Source organism: Furipterus horrens, unplaced genomic scaffold, assembly GCF_987537825.1.
Source record: "Furipterus horrens unplaced genomic scaffold, mFurHor1.1.pri manual_scaffold_2, whole genome shotgun sequence".
NCBI classification, from domain to species: Eukaryota; Metazoa; Chordata; class Mammalia; order Chiroptera; family Furipteridae; genus Furipterus; species Furipterus horrens.
Window position 1 is genome coordinate 17,268,359 of NW_028327172.1, and position 10,835 is coordinate 17,279,193.

Here is a 10,835-nt window from a genome sequence, read left to right on the forward strand (position 1 = left end):
ATGGTACAGTTAAGAAAATGAGGGTTGAATTTAAAGGGTTTGTACTAAAAGGAAAATATTATTCTTTTTAAATAAGCAACAATTAAGGAAGGATTCAGTGCTTCTTCATAGGCCTAATCACAAATGCTTTTTGCTGCATAAACACACACACACACGCAAAATGGTCTTGATCTTAAATATTTATTTATTAGAGTATTTCTTTTACATTTAATTATATCTCTGTATTATTGCCTATTTAAGTAAAAACTCAACACTGTTTGCTTTTTCTGCTGCAAAGAATTTTTTAATTGAAATGCATTTTTCTACAAAGAACTTGTTCTTATCTTAGAAAGGACTGGAGATTCAACAGGACAGTATCTCCTGTCACCATTTAAACTGATATATATAATTTTTACCACTTATACGTTTAGCATAAATAAGTGTCTCAAAATATTTTTCCCAATTAGATCATATATAATAACGCCAAACCCTGGCCTGTTTCTCACTGAATAATTTGCTCAGATACTATATGACTTTTGTTTAAACTACTCCCTCATCATCACCCTGCTACCACCCCTATGACATTGTCCGAAGGATCTCAGAGTGCAATGAGACCCATATGTGAATCTGCTAGATATGGTTGAGCTCTAGGAGGGCTACTGACTGTACAGTCAAATTCCTCACTGTTTCCCTTAAGGCACTGTGTCGGACACAAATGGGAGCTTAGTAACGGGCTGATTAGAAATGGCAACGGGATCAGATTGTCTTGGGTTGTCTTTGACTTGAGGGACCTTTCCGTGAAGGACAGCAGTGTACAGCAGGAAAACCGTAAACTCTAGGAAAAGAGAGCATGCTCACTCTCATATCTTTGGTCCCTTACCACCAATGAGAACTTGAGCAGGTCACTTAAATTCTCTGACACACAGTTGTAATTCCTATTTCAAAGGGCTGTAAGAATTAAGAAAGTATGCATTTAAATATTCTTAGCATATTACATGGAACAGAGTATTTAATAATACAAGTTACACCTCGTCTTGTGCATACACATACAATAAATCTTTTTTCCATTTTTATTGTGAAGACTTCAAATACCCATATGTCCTTTCTTGCTCAGTTTTTAAGATTTTATTTCTCTTTTTCTGATGCTTCAGAAAATAGATTTTCAAATTTGTTTTCACCCACCTTTTTTCCAGTATATAACTTCTCTCCTTCCTGCTTTTATTGTCTTAATTATTCCTTTTCTATTTAATCAGAGGCTTTCCATTTTCCCTCTTGGTTAGTATATCCCAACACCATAGGTTGCTCATTATAAGGTGTAATGCATACTGTGTAGGAACCACCAATTTGTCTTGTTAGAGCTATTTAATAACCACCACAATGAAATTATTTGACCCATGTTCTTCATATGCAGATATCCCAAACAAAAAGAACTATACTTGGTTTCCTTCATGCATAGTATTTTTTTTTTCATTTATTCATTCAGAGATAAGATTTTTATGGACATTCTGTTCTGTTATTAGTTGTATATTACAAAAAAGAATCACCAGAAGAACAGATTTTAGAAGATTCCAAAAATAAGAGAAATATTTTTAATATTCCCTTCTTCATTTGATAATAAGTAGCAAGTTCTTAAACCTTTATGAAATTTGAACTCCCAGGATCCAAAAGGTCTTTGCAAAGCAGTTGTATTTTTGATTTTGAATTGGTGTCTTCTCATTGTATTGCCTGTCACTGAAAGTATCATTTTTGTTTGCTTCCAGAAAAATAACAGATGGAAAGAAGAGAAGCAATGAAAATAATGGAGAGCTCCAGTACTCCTTGGCAGTAAAGTAAGTCTGTCACCAAGTCACAATTTTACTGTTCTCTCTGCAGTTTGAAGTCCAATTAGACAAAAAGTTGCAATCATGACCAGGTGTGAAGAATAACAATGGAATAAGTGCAAAGAGAAAAATTTTCTGTTCTCACTGGGACGCTGAGTGACTTCATGTTCATGAAAGGGTCAGGATTTTTCAGATAAGATGTTAGGTCGCTCAAATAATGATCTAATATGCAGCTAGATCCCTTATTTCTATTCAAATTTCAACTCGATTGTTACTTCCTCAGAGAAATCCTCTCTGAGTGCCCCAGATAAAGTAGCCCCTAATTTTAAGTCCTCACCATGGCGTGTCTTCTCAGCAGTAAAGATCATCATATGTGTTTGTTTCTTTTACCGTGTCCCTTCGTGGAACATGGCTGGCATGAGCATGGACATCCAGACCCTTGCTCGCACTGCAGCCCCAAAGCCTGGAACGCTGCTCACAGCCCTGGGCTGGAAATCAGTCAGGAGTCACTGAAAAACTAGATGCATAAACTCACATGGAAAAAAAAATCTTTAAAATTAATCTTTTATGATTATTTAAATGTAAACCTGAGGAAAACAAAACAAAGTAGAGAAAGTATGTTTCTTAAGATTGCACAGTGAAGACTGTGTGTCTCGATTCCCAAACCACTGTACTTTAGCTCGGGGAAAAAAATTTTTTTTCCGCTACTGAGGCAGACAGAAAATGTGCAGATTGATGAACTCTGGACACCGGCCACAGTGCTGTTCTTCCTTTGTACACACTGAGCACCTGTACTGTGGGCAGTTTACCAGAAAAGATGGCTGAAGCAGCGGTGCCACCATTAAAATCTGGTTTTCTTTGTGCTTTCCGGGGACAGTGAAGTTACATAAACTACAAAAATGAATTTAGGAGAACTAAAATAGTTAAAAAGAAAAAAAAGACGGAACTGTACTGATGAATGGTGATAACAATTACAAAATCGATTACAAAATCAAAATCTCCCTTTTGTTTTTATACTCAACTCATATACGTATAACCAAACAAAGCAAAAACAAAAACAAAAACAAAAACAAAAAAAAAAGCAAAAGAAAGAAAAAACACTTAAATACTTAGCTTTTCCCACCAAGGAGTTCCTGATTAACAATACCTGACTTGACACTCTTCTTTCTTCGCTAGCCAGAGTGTTGTTTTTCAGGTCCTTTTCATGTAAGAGTCTGTTTTGTCTACTAGATTAGAAACTTAGAAAAGACAGGGCATAGTGGCTTTATTTATTTATTTAGATTCTCCTGTTGCATCACTGTTTTGTATACAAAATGCCCTTATTAATCCTCTATTGATAATAAATCTGCTTGGTGAAAAGTGAATGCCACCAATAGAATCATGATTTCTCAGAACGGCACAAAACCCAGAAGCCAAAAAAAAAAAAAAAAAAAAAAAAAAAAATAAGAGAAGTTGCACAGTTTAATAAGAAAGTGAGTAAAATTTTGTAATTCAAATATACCATAACCAGAATTGATAAATAAAGAAATTCAGCTAATCTCCAGACATAAACAGATGGTCATATTAATTAATATTAAAATGTGGTATTATTTTTCACCTTTCAGACTGATGCTTAAATTTAAAATGATTGAAAATATTCTTTGTTAAAAAAGGTTGTAGTCCTGACTGGTGGATTGAGTGCAAAATGGGGCCTCTGAACCAAAGGGTTGTTGGCTCAATTTCCAGTCAGAGCACCTGGGGGGGTCGTAGGCCAGGTCCTCAGCTGCGTGTGTGAGAGGCAACCACACATTGAAGTTCCTCTCCCTTTCTTTCTCCCTCCCCCTCTCTCTAAGAATAGGTGAATAAAATCTTTAAATAATAAAAGTAAAAATAGAAATCAATAAAAGTGTTTAAAAAATGGTTGTAGACACATAGGCATTGTATAGCAAAACATAATGTATACAAAAGATACAAATTTTCTGCAGAGTAATCTGCTTAAACACCCTGGTTCTACAGATTTACTATATGGAAGCAATGAAGCAATTGTGAAGACATGTATGCAAGTAATATTATTGTAACAAGAAAAATTTATTTATAATAGTATAATATTAAATATATATGAAAGGATAAAAAGCCAAATAATTGTATATGAATATGAATGTTACCAGATCCATAAAAAAGCATGTAATCATTGAGTTCTACTAAATAGAACATATGTCTTTGCTTAGAAAGATAAACTGACATGTGAATATGATCATGATGTACCAATGACTAAGTAATTCTGCAGAACAGTGTTGTAACAATTATTATTCCTTGGTGGTAAGATTAAGTAATCACTCTCATAAAATAGTCTATAAATCTTCACACTTGTTTCTAATTTTTAAAAACATAATGATCAAATTCAATCAATCATACTCCGATTTTGGAGAAAAGGTGCCAAATAGACAACATATTAGAAAATAAAGCCTTTAATTTTGTTGGTGAGTAGAAGTGAAATGAACAAATAGTACTAAAAAAGATGAACACTGCTAGAACTTTCAGCAAATTAACTTTTTTTCCTTAACACCAAAGCTATTGCAAAACTGTTGAAAGGTGCATTTTTAAAATTTCAATTATACTTTTAGTTTTTCAGTCAACACTGTCTTTCCCTAATCTAGAATATCTGAGAAGCTATGACATACACTAAATTTTCTAAATATCCCAATAAATATGTTTATTATTAAATCACATCATATACTGTTTGTACCTCTGTATGTTGGTCCTCATTTCCATTTAATTAGACCTGTGTGATTTTCATTGAAAACAAATTATTTTTTATGCATTCAAAGGGCAACGAGCAATTAGAACATAATTGATCCAACTGAGCATCTGATTTCAGCATTATGCTGAGAAAACGATCTCGAAATAATGTCCTTTCCATTAGCAATTACACCTAACTCAGAAGAACATTTTCTTGAATGGAAGAGCAGTATTGATCAGAATGGGACTTAACTACAATCGCTAACATTACAATTCTAACAACTTCTCATTATAAATACACACTTGACATTTGAACAATGAAATCTTGATAAATCAAATAATGATAACTTATGTTTATATTTTTGGCACATTACAAATGCTATTCATGTTGTAATGTTTTAAAAATATTACTATACTTCACTGTAGTTGAATATTTTGATAGGACAAATTTTCTTCATGTCATTAGATATTTATTGAATTTCTGATAAACTCAGGAAATGCAATGCTGGATAAGGCAATTACTTCCCATTAATATAGAAGAGCAAATAAAAGTTTAACAAGAAATTTCAGTAGCTTATTGGAGATAAGTGGGGAAACAGCAGTGGGCAGTAGAAGAAGGGAAGGCTCAATATGGGCAGACCACAGATTCAAAAAGTAAGGAACTCCTGAGCAAAGCGGTGCTATTTAGAAACTACCAGCCATTGAGTGTCTTCTAGGTGGCAGGTGTTCTAGCTGCATTATCTCTAATCCTCCCAATATTTGATAGTTAGATATTATCACAATTTTGTTGAGAAGGAAACCAAAACTCAAACAAGTGAAGGAATTTGCTAAAGCTTACAGCTTGTATGTTAAAGTCAGAGTTTGAACTCAGCAATCTCTTTCAAAAGTCATTGCTTCTCAGCCACCATCACTACAGCAAACTGTTTTATTTATAAAACAAAAGAGGACAAATCAATGGCCACAGAAGCATTTCAGAGAGAGGTTAACAATGAGGAATGGAAATGTAAAACCACAAAAAAGTTATCTGTGATATATGTGAGGAGAGCTGAAGAAACTGAGCTTGGAAAATGACACAGGGATGAAATCCTGGAGGGTCTGGAACTTTTAAGTCAATAATGAGACAGTATTGTAAGAATTAAACGTTAGAAAGCTGATAGATTAGAGGTTAGAAGTCCTGGTAAACTCTTTGAGGAACTAACACGATAAGCTACTATTAAGAAGGATAACATGGCCCTATTCTGGTAGCTCAGTTGGTTGGAGTGTTGGAACGTTGACTCCATGTGTCTGGATTGCAGTTTTCATCTCCAGTGGGAGCCTGTGTGGAAGGCAACCAGTGAATGCATGGGTGAATGCACAGCAAATCAATCTCTCTCTCTCTCTCTCTCAAATTAATAAATAAAAATTATATGTATAAGAAGGACAACATGGAATAAAAAGGAGGCATTAAAAGTTTTAAAAGAACACACGAGGAAAAAGGGAAGGTAAACAAAGTACTATGAAAAGATGTATGAGAATAAAAGCATTCCAAAATTCCCCTTAGATTGATGTTGAGTATGTATCATTTGGGTACATTATGCTCAAACAGGTCCTCTATCGTTTTCATTTAAACTTAAATTTTCCAGTTGTATTAAGTCAAATCTTTAAAAAAAAATAGAACAATACACTTATCTGTGGTTGCATGGTACATTGTGATAAATGCTGGCAGGACATTACAGAGGAAATATGAGTATCAATTGTACCACAATTTCTGTATGTGTTATTCTAGTCTAAAATGGGCTTTCTGACACATCTTAACTGGTTGCTTCATATTATTCAAAACTGTTAAACAAACACTTATTGAAAAGGCAATATGTTCTGGAGAGGGGATTTGCAGTTGCATGAGAAATATGCCCTGCTTTGAAAGACTTCCCATTCTCACAAGTAGCAGGCTTATAAATGAGTCAATTATAGTATAAAGTGAAGAGCTAAGTAATAAATGTTTGTATAAGAGAGAGTGGTAGATAGAGCAGAGGATCTATTTAACGAGTAGATTGCACTTCCTAGGAGCAAAAAAGAGCTGAAGAGAAGAGAAGAGACTTGTGCTGTATTAGGTTTTGAAGAATGGGTAGGAACAAGAAATGAAATCTCCCTGCATGGCCAAGGTGAGAAACACTTTAAAGGCAATATTAGTAGTACTCTTTGAAAGAAGCAAAAGAGATGGCTGTTTTGTGATCAAAAGTGATTGTAGAACATAAAGCTGAAGAGAGAAATAAAGTATATACATGTCCTATTACAAAGTTTGGTCTTCAATGTTGTTAAGAAGGGGAAAGACCTCTACATAATAACAAAATAATTATTAAGCACAGAACAAGACAGGTTTTGCTACCAAGCACTTAACCCAATTCAGAAAAGAGTCCAGGCATTGAACTATGAAGGTCAGGGGGCTATAAATTATCTCTGTTTTTTTGTTCTAAGAAAGCAAGGTCTCTTACAGTTGGGAAATAGGTGGTGAAATATGGCTTGTTGGTCAGGGAAGCACTAGGCTGGCTAGAGGTAGTCTTCTGCATACATGGTGCACCCACTACGCAATTGTGGTACAGGACTCTATGACATCAGTAAAAAGCCTGAGTCAGGGTGATAGCACCCAGTCAAGTATATGGCGGCTTAAATGGACTAAGGTCAGGTCAAGGTATGTTAATATATGTCATTATGTGGTAACAGAATTAATCAATGTATTTATTACAAAGAGAGACATCATGTTTTTGGTTTGGAATAATACGGTTGAAAGATTGATGAGTAAGGGGACAAGACAATAAACTAAGGCAATGGAGCTATGCTAAGAAATATATAGAAGTAGAGGCTTCAGGAGTTAATGAAAGATTCAGTATTGAATTTGGGGAATAAGAAAAGGAAGAAAGATTCCATTTTGCCACTATGAATTTTCCATTATAGGTATCCCCCATATAACATGCTACTTCCATAACATGGTTTCTCTCTAACATGGTTAGAGAGTTGGGGAAAACTCCTGTGTAACATGAAATTAGGGAAATTCCCATACAATACTGAATGTGATAAAAGCTTTTAAGAGCAAAAGATAACTCATTTAAAATTTTTTATTTGAGCGTGCACATCATATCAGTTTACTCTAAAAATCATAAAGGCCTAGATTTAGCTGAACAGTTAGTCATATTTCTTAAATGAAGATCCTTGCATTGAAATGAGCACAAAGTTTAAGAGAGAACTTAAAAAATACATAGAACCATATAATAAAATTTATAAAGATCTCTCAGCTAAAAGCAAACAATCTAAACTAACACATTTTTTATAAAAAGTAGAGCATAGAAATCAAGATAATGCTGAAGAAAGTTCAGTGGATGAGGATGTCTTATCAAAAAGAAAACACATTCGGTTAATGAAGCTTAATAGTGATGATGAAGAAAACATTACCTAATTAATATTAATATGTAATACTTTTGATTAAAAAATCCTTTAATAAAGATTTTTCTCTTGATTATAAAAATATAAAAGTATGTTTTTAAAATTTTTGGAAATGAGCCCCCCCCCTCCTTTTTACTATTTCTTTGTTTTGTATACCATGGATTTGCATAACACGGTATTTGTTAAAAAACAGGAACCTAAAAACTGTGTTATATGGGGGTTACCTGTACTTGGAATAGGATAATATGAGAGAGTAAAAATAGAGGAGATTGGAGAGGGGGGTATAATTAGGAAGATTAGATTAATGTAGTGTCAGGGCATAAAATGATTATATCTTTTAGAAAGATTGTGTAATTTCTGGATATTAAATAAAGGATTAAGGCTAAAAATAAGTACTTTGTGGTGAGAAATATAGTGTTGTAACGAAAACTGTATATGTTTGGATAAAATATTCATGAGAATATGGCTTCTGAAGGGAAGCAAAAGGCTCATGACTGATCAACAGAGAACAGTAATTTTATGGAAATAAGGTGACAGTTCAGTAGGAAACAAAGAATAGTCAGAAAGGTAGAGAAGAACCACAAAAGAGTAGGGACTAGAAACCAAAAAACCAATAACAATGTCAGAATGCAGTCAAAGGTAAAGGAAAAAGATGGAAAAAATCAATACACATCCAATTAGGTGGTCAGTGGAGACCACATGAAGAGCTATTGCAGTGCAGAAAGCAATGACCTTGTCTGTGAATTAAAGGTCAAGAAAAAGATATATACGAAAGTTGATTAGGAAGGGACGAAGAATTGGGAGTACTACTCTTAAAAGCACAAACGTTTCTTGGAGATATTTGTAACATAAAAGAGACATTAGCAGTTTTAGAAACTGAAAGGGTAGAGACTACCAAGAGAAAGAAACAGAAAATGCAGGAGACAGATGAAGCAGGGTTTCTAGGGAAGACCAAGAGCACAGCAAGGAGCAATTACTTTGGATAAGAAGATGAAGACCTTCTTTAATAAAGAGGCAAAGGGATAAGGCCTTGTGAATATGTTGATATATTTGTGGGTTTTTCTATTTGTGAATGTCTGTTTTCATTATAATTTCAAGGGCAATATAGAGGCTACAAAAATATGGGCAAAGTTAGGTTAAATAAAAATTTAGAATAGTTGTTGAAGGGACTGGTAAGAAGAGCTGAACGCCAACATGCTAAATGATTTTCACATGGGACCGAGTCATATCTGAGATTACTGTGTACTCGTCACATTGATCTATCAATACAAAATTGCCGCATTTCATGCATCTCTATTGTGGAAAGAGAGATGGAGCTGGTTGAGTTTAATGAAGGTTTGAAAATTTCAATGCACATGGTGGAAAAGCAATGACATTCAGTGAATATATTGCTGGTTCAAAAGTAGTGAAAGGGTAGTTCAAATCAAAGCTGGGCAGACGAAGAAGCAAGACAAAAACAGTGCTGACAAAGAAGAAGGAAAAAGAGCATGCCACGTGATGAAGATCAGCTTTTAAAGGACCAGGGAAGACACGTAGAGAGAAGGAGGGAGCGAGAAAAATAAAAGAGAGAATGTCTGGAAGATTAAATAACTAGTGATAAAAATGATGCATTATAATTTATTTCATAGGTGATTCGCAATGTTCTGAGATCACCAGCTTGTTTTGAGAATTAGTAAATTGAATCAGAGTTGATCGTGGAAGTTGAGAATACAAGCAATATTGTAGTTAGGACATAGAATGACTCCTAATAGAAGCTAAAATATTATAAGATTGTGACAGAATTGGAGATGAAAGGAAAATAAAATGTAGGTGTCAACATAACTCGATGAATGTGAGGACTTAGCAGGAAATAACAGGAGGCAATGACAATGTGTTATAGAAAGTGAGTTAAGTGAATTTGATGTGGTCTTAATGGAGGGAATTTATGTACAAAAGAAAATCAGTAATTGTCAGGATATAGAATTGGGGAGCCATAATATTACTGAGTTTCTGTGGCCCTTATTTGCAAAAAGGTGCTGGGGAGTGGGAGGACAGGCATCTTCCAACATAAAATATGATTTCTGTGAAGATAGGTTGAAGCAAAGCACCCTGTGAAGAACTAAATCATTGTTTAAACATACTATGTAAAAGCTTGGGGCAGGGTCAGAGTGGGACAATGAGAAACGGAAGAGGAAGGGAACAGAGTGCGTATAGGAATGGTTGTAAAAGAAAGATCACACATGACCTGAGAGATTTGTGTGTTCAGTTGAGTTTGATCTTGACAGAATGCAAACATATGCATCACTATCAATTATCTAAGTTCTAAATGTTTATTTTATATAATATTATAATATTGTTTTAATATAGTGGAAATAAGTAAGGGTTCTCACTGGTGTCTGTATTTGAGATGCTCATGTAATTCCAAGCTAATACTTAGTAGTCCAAGTTAAATTTAACAGAAGGATTGCCACTAAAGATGTATTTAACATCACTAATTTAGTTCCTACTATGATGCATTGTTTTGCTGGTAGCAAGAAAGATTTAACAAAGGGCTTTTTCTTTGGAGAATGACTAATTCAGGCTAGGGAAAGAATGGGATAAGATTATCTTGAACTGGCTTGTTATACCTGACAGTAAGGAATATTCTGAAAGTGGATGAGAGCAGGCTGCAAGACCCCGCGGTGGTATGGAAGGGTTGCTTCAGGACAAATCTTAAATTGAGCACCAGATTAATTAAGGACAATAATGAATTGTAAGTCACTCACAAACATGAATCTATTAGTTTATAAATATAGTAAAGAGACAAAGAAGGAAATGAAGGAGGAGGGAGGGATCTTCCTTACAGTCAAGTGCCAAGTATTGATATAAACTGGTAAATTTGGAGCGGATGGAAGAGTTGGATGTCTTCTTTTTCAACCATCA